General features: G+C 39.3%; 1 protein-coding gene across 30 annotated transcripts in view; it reads left to right on the plus strand.

Moving 5' to 3' along the window:
- The window catches only part of PTPRA (protein tyrosine phosphatase receptor type A), a 180770-nt gene that overhangs the window by 23699 nt on the left and 143506 nt on the right, over nt 1–13565 (plus strand). The window lies entirely within an intron of this gene.

Consider the following 13565-nt stretch of genomic DNA (forward strand, 5'->3'; position numbering starts at 1 on the left):
ATGGTGGTTAATGTTTTACAGTTGCCTCCTCTTTCTCATTGTACCTATCTATCTATATAATTTTTCTGAATCATTTGAGAAATAAGTTGCAAACATAATGCTGTATTACCCGTACATCAGGATGTGTTTCTTGAGAACAGGGATACTCTCCTAACTGCAGCACATATATTAAAATAAGGAAATAATATTGATACAGTACTGCCACCTAATTCACAGACCCTACTCAAATTTCTTTTTTTCTTTTTTAAATTTTTGTTTTATCATTTATTTATTTATTTTGAGATGGAGTCTTGCTCTGTTGCCCAGGCTGGAGTGCAATGGTGGGATCTCAGCTCACTTCAGCCTCCACCTCCCAGGTTCATGGAATTCTCCTGTCTTAGCCTCCTGAGTAGCTGGGATTACAGGTGCTTGCCACCATACCTGGCTAATTTTCTGTATTTTTATTAGAGACGGGGTTTCACCATGTTGGCCAGGCTGGTCTTGAACTCCTGACCTCATGATCTGCCCACCTTGGCCTCCCAAAGTGCTGGGACTACAAGCGTGAGCCACTGCGCCCAGGCCCTACTCAAATGTAACTGATCTTCCAATTATGTCCTTTGTAGCAAAAACAAAACAACAGAAACCAACAAAACGCCCTCAAGAAAACAACCGAAAAACTTCCTTTTCTGCTTCATTTATTTCGGATTCAGGGACCATTCAAGATTATGCCTTGCATTTAGTTGTCATGTCTCTTTGGTCTCTTTTAATCTGGAATAGTCCTTAGTCTTTCCTTATTTTCAGTGATCTTGACATTTTTTAAGAGTAGACCAATTATTTTGTAGCATGTTCCACAATTTGGGTTAGTCTGATGTTTCCTTATGAACAGATTTAGGTTATGCATTTTTGGCAGGAATACCACAGACAGGATTGTTGTGTTCTTCTCACTGCATCATATCAGGAGGGTCATGTCAATTTGTCCCATTAACTGGTTATGCTCAATTTTATCACTTGGTTAAGATGTTGTCTGACAAGTTTCTGTAAAATTAGTTCAGAAGTATTTCATACTGGTTAGCAAGAATGCATTTTGTGGGCCGGGCATGGTGGCTCACGCCTGTAATCCAAGCACTTTGGAGGCCAAGGCGGGAGGGTCACCTGAGGTCAGGAGTTCAAGACCAGCCTGACCAACATAGTGAGACCCCATCTTTAAAAAGAAAAATAAAAAAGAAGAATGCGTTTTGTGAGGTGATACTTTGAGACTATATAAATAGCTTACTTCTCATCAAATTTTTTGCTTTCTAGTTTTAGCATCCATTGGTGATTTGTGCCTGAATCAATTATTATAGTGGTTGCCAGATGGTAAATTTAAAATATTTCATCCTTTCTTCTTTATTTATCATTTGGCATTTCTTTTTTTTTTTGAGACGGAGTCCTTTGTCACCCAGGCTAGAGTGCAATGGCGTGACACTCTCGGCTCACTGCAATCTCTGCCTCCCAGGTTCAGGTGATTCTCCCACCTCAGTAGCTAGTCTCCCAAGAAGCTGGGATTTACAAGCACCTGCCATCATGTCCTGCTAATTTTTGTATTTTTTAGTTCAGACAGGGTTTCACCGTATTGGCCAGGTTGGTGTCGAACTCCTGACATCAGGTGATCCACCCACCTCGGCCTCCCAAAGTGCTGGGATTACAGGTGTGAGCCACTGTGCCCAGCCAATCACTTGGCATTTCACTCTAAGGAAAAGCTTTCTCTCTCTCTCTCTTTTTAAAAATCTTTTAAACATATGAGGCCACCCTCAATGATTCCGATTTTGTTTACTTTTCATTCATTTTGATGTTCAAATTGTCTCAGATTTGGCTAGTGGGAACCCTTTAAGCTAGTTCCTGTGTTCTTTTTTCCGTGTCCCCTCATTTTTTTTTTTTTTTTTTTTTTAGATGGAGTTTCGCTCTTATTACCTAGGCTGGACTGCAATGGTGCGGTTTCAGCTCATCACAACCTCCACCTCCTGGGTTCAAGCAATTCTCCTGCCTCAGTCTCCTAAGTAGCTGGGATTACAGGCATCTGTCACCATGCCCAGCTAATTTTTGTATTTTTAGTAGAGATGGGGTTTCACCATGTTGGCCAGGCTGGCCTCAAACTTCTGACCTCAGGTGATCCACCTGCCTTGGCCTCTCAAAGTGCTGAGATTACAGGCATGAGCCAACACACCTGGCCATGTCCCCATCATTCTTTGATCACTTTTTTCTTACTTTTTTGAACAATAAGATTTTCTGTGGGCTGGGTGCAGTGGCTCATGCCTGTAATTCTAGCACTCTGGGAGGCCTAGGCTGATGGATCATCTGAGGTCAGGCGTTAGAGACCAGCCTGACCAACATAGTGAAACCTCATCTCTACTAAAAGTACAAAAATTAGCTGGCTATGGTGGTATATACCTGTATTCCCAGCTACTAGGGAGGCTTAGGCAGGAGAATCACTTGAACCCAGGAGGTGGAGGTTTCAGTGAGCTGAGATTACACCACTGCACTCCAGCCTGGATGACAGTGAGACTCCATCTCAAAAAAAAAATTTTTTTTTTTCTATGCTCCTCTGTACTTTGGTTGTCTCGGTCCTGGAATCAATAATTCTATCCGGGAACACTGGTTCCTTTTATTAGTGAATGTACTTAGAGAATAAAATTTGTGCACTACTAGGTATGTTCTTTCTACTGGGATGCTGTTGCTTTTAGGCTCTGTGTGAGGACAGAACTAGGATATTGTTTTAAAATGTACTGGGTAACCCCAGCACTTTGGGAGGCCAAGGCAGGTGAAGCTGGCAGATCACTTGAGATCAGGAGTTCAAGACCATCCTGGCCAACATGGTGAAACCCCATCTCTACCAAAAAACACAAAAAGTAGTTGGGTGTGGTGGCACGCACCTGTAATCCTAGTTACAGTGAGACAGAGTGAGACCCTGGCTCAAAAAATAAAATGTACCAGAATTTAATTCATAGGTATGAATGACATAGAGAGACCAATACCATTGAAAATGTATTACTCACAGTTCTGAAATAGGAGGCACACCATACTATGCAGAACTATATGGGGAAGTACCAGGGTGGGTCAGGAGGCAGAAGGAACCAGAGGAAAACATGGGTGAGATTTTTTTTGTTTGTTTAAAGTGCTAGAAAGTTAGGTGGGACATCCCCTATTGAGCAGAAAGAGAAACACAAATGTTGACATTTGTGGTTGGAGGGTTTGTAGTTTGATTTTTGTGCAGCCTCAAAAACACAGGGATGGTATGAATGTAAATAACTTTGGTTGTTAATTTGGCCCACAGTTTCAAGATGCCAAATCATCAATTACAGAATATCAAAAATGATTATACAGATACGCATGCATGTCTATACATACATAAATACATCTGTATCTGCCTATAAATATTTAAAGCCATGATTTCATTCCAATACTCTTAATTCTAATCTAATGCAATAGGATTTTTTCCAGCGTTTACCTTTTCTGACATTGAAAAATCTGAGGCCGGGCGTGGTGGCTCATGCCTATAATCCCAGCACTTTGGGAGGCCAACACAGGTGGATCACTTAAGGTCAGGAGCTCAAGACCAGCCTGGCCAACATGATGAAACCCCATCTCTATTAAAAGTACAAAAATTAGCCAGGCATTGTAGTGGTGGGTGCCCATAATCCCAGCTACTCAGGAAGCTGAGGCAGGAGAATTGCTTGAACCCAGGAGGTTGGGGGCTTGAGCTGAGATAGTACCACTGCACTCCAGCCTGGGCGACAGAGTGAGACTCCCTCTCAAAACAAAAACAAAAAATGAAAAATCTGGCTCTCCTTTTTTTTTTTACTTCATTCATTCATTCATTCATTCATTCATTCTTTAGATGGTGTCTTGCCCTGTCACTAAGGCTATAGCACAGTAGCAGGATTGTGGCTCACTGTTGCGTCAAACTCCTGGCCTCGAGCCATTCTCTAGCCTCAGACTCCCGAGCATCTGGGACCACAGGCTTGTGCCACTGTGCTTGTCTCTCTCGTTGTCCTTTTTACTCATCTTTCTGTTGGTAACAATCTCCTGACCATGCAGGCCATTTTCTTGGCTTCAGCCTCACTGAATGAGCTGGCTGATTACCCCTTCAAGTTCCACCAGCCATTGCTACACATAAGTAGTACTCAGTATCCTCAAGTAACATTTAATGAAATACAAAATATAGCTTGTGATCAAGAAAAGCTTCTCAGCTGGGCGAGGTGGGTAGATCACCCGAGGTCAGGAGTTCGAGATCAGCCTGACCAACATGGTGAAATCCCATCTCTGCTAAAAATACAAAAAAATTAGCTGGGCGTGGTGGTGGGTGCCTGTAATCTCACCTACTCAGGAACTGAAGCAGGAGCATTACTTGAACCCAGGAGGTGAAGGTTGCAGTGACCCCAGATTGTGCCATTGCACTCCAGCCTGAGCAACAAGAGTGAAACTCCATCCCAAAAAAAAAAAAAAAAGCTTTTCCTACTTGGGAGACTGAAGCAGTAAGATCATTTGAGCCCAGGAGTCTGAGACCAGCCTGAGTGATATAGAGACCCCTCTCTCTCAAAAAAAAAAAAAAAAAATTAATAGCAGCTTCTCCAAAATTTGAAAAATTTATTCTGACCCTGAAATAGTTGATTGTTACCTCCCTAGACATCATTCAGTTGGAGCTAGCCTAATTTTGTTGTTGTTGTTGTTGTTGTTGTTTTTGTTTTGGGTTTTTTGAGATGGAGTCTTGTTCTGTTGCCCAGGCTAGAGTGCAGTGGCACGATCTTGGCTCACTGAAACCTCTTCCTCCTGTATCAAGTGGTTCTCCTGCTTCAGCCTCACAAGTAGCTGGGATTATAGGCGCCTGCCACCGCACCTGGCTAATTTCTGTATTTTTAGTAGAGACGCGGGTTTCACCATGTTGGCCAGGCTGGTCTTGAACTCCTGACCTCATGAGCCACCCACCTTGGCTTTCCAAAGTGTTGGGATTCACAGGCGTGAGCCACCACCCCCGCCTTGTTTTTTGTTGTTGTTGTTCTGTTTTTTTTGTTTTTTTTTTTTTTAAGGAAAATTACAGTCTGTACTGCTCTCAGCTGAACTTTACACAGCTTTTACATTTCCCTCTGCCAGTTCCTCTTGTAATGGTGGGTGGGTAGCTGAAGGGAGGATATGTACAATAATGTATTTTTAGTTCTTTTGAACAGAGAGGTTGCTCCAGCCGTTGCTATTGATGGCAGGAAGTATATTTATAGCTCCAGGGAAGGAGGGGTAGTATGACTCCTGGTTTAAGAAAACCTGGGAGATTGTATTTAATACATGTTGTTAAAACTCATTTGCACTTTATGGTAAGTTCTTGCCGTAGAAATGTAGTTGAGATGAATGAACCTGTTACTTATGTTATAAAGTGTAGGTAGTATTGTAAGTATATTGACTCTGCTCCCTAATTTGGAAAAATCTTCTGTTTTGAAATTTTACAGCATGTAATACCTAAAACAAAGAGTACTTCTAGAGTATACAGGATGTATGTGGAGAATTCAGGTATTAGCATGCAATTAAACAGTGAAGATACTGAGTAGCAGTGAATATTGTTCCCAATCTTATTAGTACAACTTCTACTGTGATTTTTTTTTTTTTTTTTTTTTGGATACAGAGTCTTGCTCTCTTGCCCAGGCTAGAGTGTAGTGGCCTGCCTCACTGCAACCTCTGCCTCCTGAGTAGCTGGGACTACAGGGGCACACGACCATCCCCAGCTAATTTTTGTGTTTTCAGTAGAGATGGGTTTTCACATGTTTGCCAGGCTGACTGGTGTCAAACTCCTGACTGCAGGTGGTCCACCTGCCTCGGCCTCCCAAAGTGCAGGGATTACAGGCCTGAGACACCATGCCGAGCTTACTGTGATTTTTCTTTTTTTTTTTTTAAAGATTGAAACCAAAATATTGTATACAGAGCATAAGATATTCTTGGTAAACACTAAGCACCTCATAACTTTCCCACAATTTTGATTAGAATGACCTTCACCCATGGTTATCATGTGCAACGGGCACATTCAACACAAATTATTCTGAAGCTTTCTTTCTGTTTTTTTCCTACTCCCTTTCTTAATTGAGAGGAGCAAAGAATTGGTTTCCAAGGATATGTCTTCTTCTCTCTTATGCTGGTCCCAGATTGATGCAGTCATGGAAACCAGGCAGTAAACTCATTCTTGGCAGCTGCCAGCACTGGTCTGATTCTTTCTTTTAAAAGCATGAGATTCTTTAATAATACATTTTGGGCAGACTGATGCCAAATGATTCCAGGTCATCTTAGAGGAGGCTTAGGAACATTGTTGAATCGATTTAAATGATTCAGTTAGTATTAACAGGTTACCAAACAAAACTGCAGTGATTTAACTCAAGTAATTTAAATTAGACAAGGTTTATGTCTAATTTAAATAGAAGGGCCTATAAAATTTAGAACAATTGGTTTCTTTTTTAGGATATTGAAGATTTGATTTTAATTTGAGAATTTTACTAATTCTAATTTAAGGGTTTTATTTTTTGTTTTTAAGAGTTCAAAATGTTGAGTTGTAGATGTGCTGAGCTTTATAATGAGCACAATGAAGCTTTTCACCTGGCCCATTAAAACTAAATCACTAATGAAATGAAAATATGAAATAATGTGAATTCTTAATATTTTGTGGATTTTAAAGCTGGACTGCCTGGGTTGAAGTCTCATCTCTGCTACTTCTTGGGTATGTGACCTTGTGCCAGTTACGTAACCTCTCTGTGCCTCAGTTTTCTCATCTGCAAAATGGGAGATAGTACAGTTTGAGTGTTGCTAATCTGAAATATGAAATGCTCCAAAATCTAAAACATTTTGAATGCCTACATGACTGCTCAAAGGAAATGCTCATTCCATGGAGCATTTTGGATTTTGGATTTTTGGGTTAAGGATGTTCAATCGGTAAGCTTAATGCAAATATTTCTAAATCTTTAAAAACCTGAAATCTAAAACACTTCTGGTTCCAAGCATTTTGGATAAGGGATACGCAACCTGTAAATAATGTCCACTTTATGGGGTGTGATGTGGAGTAAATGAGCAAAGTTGTGTAAAGTGCCTAGCTTATAGGGAACACTCAGCAAATTTTGGCTGTTCCACTTATATATAAGAAATAAAATTATTGGCTGGGCTTAGCGGCTGATGCTTGTAATCCTAGTGCTTTGAGAGGCTACGGTGGGAGGGGATTGCTTGAGGCCAGGAGTTCAAGACCAGTCTGGGCAACATAGCAAGACTCTGACTCTGCAAAAACACAGATTAGTTGGGCACGGTGGTTACATCCCTGTAGCCCTTGCTACTCAAGAAGCTGAAGCAGGAGGATTGACTGAGCCCAGGAATTTGAGGCTGTAGTGAGCCATAATAATGCCACTACACTCCAGCTTGGGCAATAGAGTGAGACCCCAACTTAAAAAAAAAAGGAAAAAAATTTATTGATGGGATTGTAAAGGCTGAAAAATGAATTCAGAGGAGGTTTGTACAGAACTTATTTGTGAAAGACATTTAAAGGAAGGAAGGCAGGTTTGTTTTAGATTTATAAGAGATGGCAGATTTAGGAAACTCTTCCCTACCCCAAAGGAATAAGCCATCTGTTTTTCTGTCCCTTTTAGGGATTTGCCTGGTGGGTTTCCATAACTTAGCGGGATATTTGTCAATTTGGTAAACATTGATTGATTACTACATGCTTGGTATTAAGATTACAAAGGTGAATAAAACATATCTTCTTCCCTCAACAGCTTCCTGTTTTGGATGGATATGGGTGGAGGAGGGTGATGAGGTGAGGGTGACCTGTTCTGTTTTTTGTTTTGTTTTGTTTTGTTTTTGAGACTGGATCTTGCTCTTTTACCCACCCAAGCTGGCGTGTGGTGGCACAATCCTGGCTCACTAGAGCTTCAACCTCCTGGGCTCCAGCCGTCCTCCCACCTCAGCCTCCCTTGAGTAGCTAGGACCACAGATATGTGCCACCATACCCAGCTTGTTTTTTATTTTATAGAGATAGGGTCTTGCTATGATTCCCTGGCTGGTCTTGAACTCCTGGGCTTAAGTGATCCTCCTGCTTTGGCCTTATAAAGTGCTGTGATTAGACATGAGCCATGGCGCCCAGTCTGTGTATGCTTAGAAAATTAAATTCACGTTAAGTGCCACACCAGCAGAATTTTAAAAAATTTTAAATGATACAAAAACAGAGAAGAGAGAATGCAAATTAATAAGAAGTAGGCAAGACTAATTTGAAGAAAACTATAAAGCTTTACTGAAGGATTTTTTTAACATATAAAATATTACCAAGATATTGGACAGATGTCATTGCTTCCCAAATTATTTTACAGATTTAATACAAACTGATTTGTAAGTCTGGTGGGGTGAACCTTTTTGAGAACTTGACAAATTACTTACAGAGTTCATTTAGAAGATTACATTCAATGGTTTAGAAAATTTTAAAATACAGTAATTGGTGGGCAGTAGAGGGGGAAAGGGTGTGTGACACTTGACCCTGCAGACAGTAAAAATGATGAGCTGGGCATCCTGGCTGTGGCAGGTTGTAATCCCAGCTACTTTGGGAGGCTGAGGCAGGAGAATTGCTTCAACCTGGGAGGCAGAGGTTGCAGTGAGTGGAGATGGTGCCACTGCACTCCAGCCTAGGTGACGAGTAAAAGTCTGTCTAAAAAATAAAAAAGAAAGGAGTAAAATGAAAAAAGACAAAAGGAATATGTTGAAAGTGGCATTTAAAAATATTATTATTATTATTATTATTTTTTGAGACAAAGTCTTGCTCTGTTGCCCAAGCTGGAGTGCAGTGGCGAAATCTCAGCTCACTGCAACCTCTGCCTCCTGTGTTCAAGCAATTCTCCTGCCTCAGCTTCCTGAGTAGCTGGGATTACAGAGGTGCGCCACCACACCTTGTTTTTGTTTTTGTTTTTGTTTTATTTTTCCAGTAGAGACAGGGTTTCACCATATTAGTCAGGCTGGTCTGAAACCCCTTACCTCTTGATTCACCTGCCTCAGTCTCCCAAAGTGCTGAGATTATAGGCCTGAACCACTGTGCTCAGCCAAAAGTGGCATTTACAAATCAGAGAGAAAATGATCAATTCCTGTAACAGTGGGCTGTTTGGTAAAAAATACATAAAGATTTCTAATTTAGACTATACTCAAATAATCACCAAACTATATAGAGCAGGGGTCCCCAACCCCCAGGCCACAGACTGGCCTGTTAGGAACTGGGCCACACAGCAGTTGGGCATTAGACCAGGGAGCATAACACCTGAACTCCACCTCCTGTCAGATCAGCATCAGCATTAGATTTTCATAAGAGTGCAAACTCTATTGAGAACTGTGTACTCCGGGGATCTAGGTTGTGCTCTCCTTATGAGAATCCAACTAATACCTGATAATCTGAGGTGTTGCAGCTTCATCCTGAAACTTGAGAGCATATCCCCTACCCCACCATTTTATGGAAAATTGTCTTCCACGAAACTGGTCCCTGGGTGCCTAAAAGGGACTGCTGATTTAGAGTATATATAATCAAATTACAGAAATAACCATACTCTTTATTATTCCTGTAGAATATACTGAATGTTTCCTAAGAAAAGCTGAACACTCATGGGTGGTTGGCTGTTGTCTAGTACATCTTGCTTTCTGCTTTCACTAGTTGAATTTTAAATTTCCAGGGGTCAGTATGTTTGTTCCAAAGCTGTTTATGCCAGTTAAATTTATTACTGTGATTTTATAATTAATTAAACATTATATAAACTAATGAAATATGACTGCAAAAAATAAATTTTAGGAAAATTAAGTTGTAGATCTTGAACGAATTGAACAAGTTGGATAAATACAGATCCCCTTTTCCACCAAATTCCTGTCTTTTTTTGTTGTTGTTTTTGAGACAGAATCTCACTCTGTTGCTTAAGCTGGAGTGCAGTGGCACGATCTCGGCTCACTGCGACCTCTGCCTTCCAGGTTCAAGCGATACTCCTGCCTCAGCCTCCTGAGTAGCTGGGACTACACAGGAGGTGGACACACAGGTGTGTGCCACCACGCCCAGCTAATTTTTGTATTTTTTAAGTAGAAACAGGGTTGCACTATATTGGACAGGCTGATCTCGAACTCCTGCCCGCCTCTGCCTCCCAAAGTGCTGTGATTACAAGTGTGAGCCATCTCATCCAGCCATTACTGTCTTATTAATTGTGAGCATGAATATTTTGAAAGATTAGGGGTGGAAATTATAAAATTCTTTTCAAATGTTCTGTACTCATTTGTCTCACAGTTGTCTAGATTCTTGTTCCATTTAAAGAAACTGAAATTTGATATCACTAGTGTGTATTATATATATGATATATCTGTAATGGATATGCAGGCGAGAACATCTGAAACATTAATTAGCAGAAGTCTACTTAAAGAAGAGGTGCTGGTTTTCTGCCATAATATTGGCAGCTGATATATATTTGTTTTAAGTAAAAATAAAATATTTCAGTTACATTTAAAAAGTTTCCTGATTTATGGCCGGACATGGTGGCTCACTCCTATAATCCAAGCACTTTGGAGGCCAAGGCAGGTGGGTCACCTGAGGTCAGGAGTTCAAGACCAGCCTGACCAACATGGTGAAACCCTGTCTTAGGAAAAAAAAAAAAAAAGAAAGAAAAAAAAAGTTACCTGATTTACTATACTTTTTCATGTAACCAGTCAGCCCTGAGTCCTATTTATGTTGTGAGTCCAATCCCAGAAAGAGATAGAGGACAAGCTTTTATATGCTTAGCCTGAAGAAAATCTTTGTCCAAAAAAGTAATTATCTGACCCTTCTATAAAGGACCAGATAGTAAATATTTTAGATTTTGTAGGCTGAAGTAGAATCAAGGGTTATATGTAGGTTCTCATATAATAAGAGAGAAAACAAATTTTGAAAAATTTCTTATTGATTAAATTCAAAATAGTAAACAATATTTTGAAATGTAGGTATACTAATGAGAAGAGTGGAGATCCTTCTGGAGTGGTAACATTTTGCTTAATTGATGTTCAGAGTGCTGAACTATTGAATAGTGCTTCCTATTCAATAAATAATCATCAATAAAAAATCATCAAATAGATTGCAAGTATTCATCTGTTAATGCAGATCTGTAATAAGATTTTGCATATTTCATCTTTGACATTTCACACAGACATGTCAAATAATTGATACCAGCCCATAACCATATTATTTTAATTAAGCATATTAATCACTCAGGAAGCATTTATAGAATTAGATTTTTCTTATAACATTTGCCTTTTAGTTATCATTACATTGCTGCTTAATTACTTCCAATGGAAGGTTAGATAGAAGCTCCACAATTGCACTGTTCAATAGATTTTTAAATATAGAAATTCCCTTGCTGCATTAAGGTCCTAAAAATTATTCTGGAACTGTAGTTTGGACTAAGAAACTATATCTACTGCAAATTTGTTTGGAAATGGAGATCTCACTTCTTGTTTTAACTTTTGATAGCATGCAAAGTATATAAAGCAGCTCAACGTTGTTTATGATTCAAAAATTAGTTGTGTAAATAAATACAGTTTGTTTTATATATAAGTGCTATTCTGTCTAATAGTTTTAAGTTGAATTTACTGAATATTATAAAATCTTCAGCAAAAGCTAATTATCAAAGCCGTTTATTATTTGGTCATAGTGTCTGAAAGCAGTTTTACTGTTATGAAAAATTTCAATCTCAGCTCCAAGCTGAAAAGAAAAAAAAAAAAAAGAGCCTGATAAAACTTTACTACAGCTCAGCCATCAAACTGCTGTGTGCCCATGCAAGTCAGGTTATTCAGCTTCTATTTCTGACAATGATTAGGCCCATGACAGTGAATGAAGTTCACCATTAACATGGTTGGTTTAATAATTCATGATAAATTCAGATGGTTTTCATAGAATACCTGTTGATGACAAAACATTAATAACCACCTTATATCTTCACAAGTTTTGTAAATTACCTAACTAAGCTTTTTTCTACTTCACACATGTTTTTACCATTATCTGAGATTCCGCTTTAGGTATTAGTATTTTTTCAGCTTCTTACCTGTAGTTGTTCAACACAGACTATTCTTAGAAGCTAATTCTTCAATCATTTTAAACTTGGCACTGATTCCTTGAATAAACAACATCTGAACAGTATTGTCACATCTATCACCTCATCAAAAGAGATGGAAATCTACTTAACCTCAGTTGCTTTGTTTTTTTTTAAACAGATTATTGATTTTATTAATATTTTAAACTTTTAGAACAAATGGTTTGTCGAAAGGCTAATACTCTTTTTTTTGTTTTTAAATTATATTAAATTTAAAAAAAATGTTTTTTGGCTGGGCACGGTGGCTCACGCCTATAATCCCAGCACTTTGGGAGGCTGAGGCGGGTGGATCACGAGGTCAAGAAATCGAGACCATCCTGGTCAACAAGATGAAACCCCGTCTCTACTAAAAAATACAAAAATTAGCTGGGCATGGTGGTGCTTGCCTGTAGTCCCAGCTACTCGGGAGGCTGAGGCAGGAGAATTGCTTGAACCTGGGAGGCAGAGGTTGCGGTGAGCCGAGACCGTTCCATTGCACTCCAGTCTGGGTAACAACAGCAAAACTCCATCTCAAAAAAAAAAAAGAAAGGCTACTCTTAGTTTATTTTCTCTGGATACATTTCTTCAGCTGCTGCAAACTTGATTTAATTAACTTATCACTAGAACATTACTTTTCTTGCTTTGCTAGCAAATTAGCTACTTAGAAACTTCCCTCCCTTAGAAACTTTCTATTTCTTACCTTTCCTCCTTGCTGTAATGAAATATTCCACTTTAAATTTTCAGTTGTTCTAAAACCATTGCTTTCTGTGAATCGGAAATACTGTGATCGGTCCTTAATTTGGTAACATTGATGTATTTTGAATTCTTTTAGCACAGATACACAGTTGACTCCTTGAACAACAGGGTTTCACACTACACAGGTCCACTTATATGAAGTTTTTTTCAGTAAATACAGTCAGCAGTTTATACATCTGCAACCAAACATGGATCAAAAATATGTTATTTGAGGAAACCCCCACATACAGAGCAGCGAAGTTTTCATATCCTCTGGGCCACGGTGGGACTTGAATCTGCATAGAGTTTGGTATCCACAGTTGGTCCACAGATACCAGGGAATGACTGTAGAATCATTACATAAGAAACAAAGTTGTTTTCTGTCTTGTCTTGGTAAAATAATCCATACCCTCCACTGTGCCTTAAAAGCATGACATTGAGGCCAGGTGTGGTGGCTCATACATGTAATCCCAGCACTTTGGGAAGCCAGGGTGGGAGGATTGCTTGAACCCAGGAGTTCAAGACCAGCCTCGGCAATATAGTGAGACCCCTATCTCTAGTTTTTAAAAAATATAAAATTTAAAAAAATAAAAAATATGACATTCAAAATGCATTTGTTTTTGTTTTGACATGATAGTTATGCATTAATAGCTAACGATACTCTTGTACCAATATTATGTCAAAATAATGACTACTTTTAGTTACTGATAACTGACAGTTATGAATTAATAAAAAAATAAAATGTCACAC

Source organism: Callithrix jacchus, chromosome 5 (assembly GCF_049354715.1).
Source record: "Callithrix jacchus isolate 240 chromosome 5, calJac240_pri, whole genome shotgun sequence".
Taxonomy (NCBI): domain Eukaryota; kingdom Metazoa; phylum Chordata; class Mammalia; order Primates; family Cebidae; genus Callithrix; species Callithrix jacchus.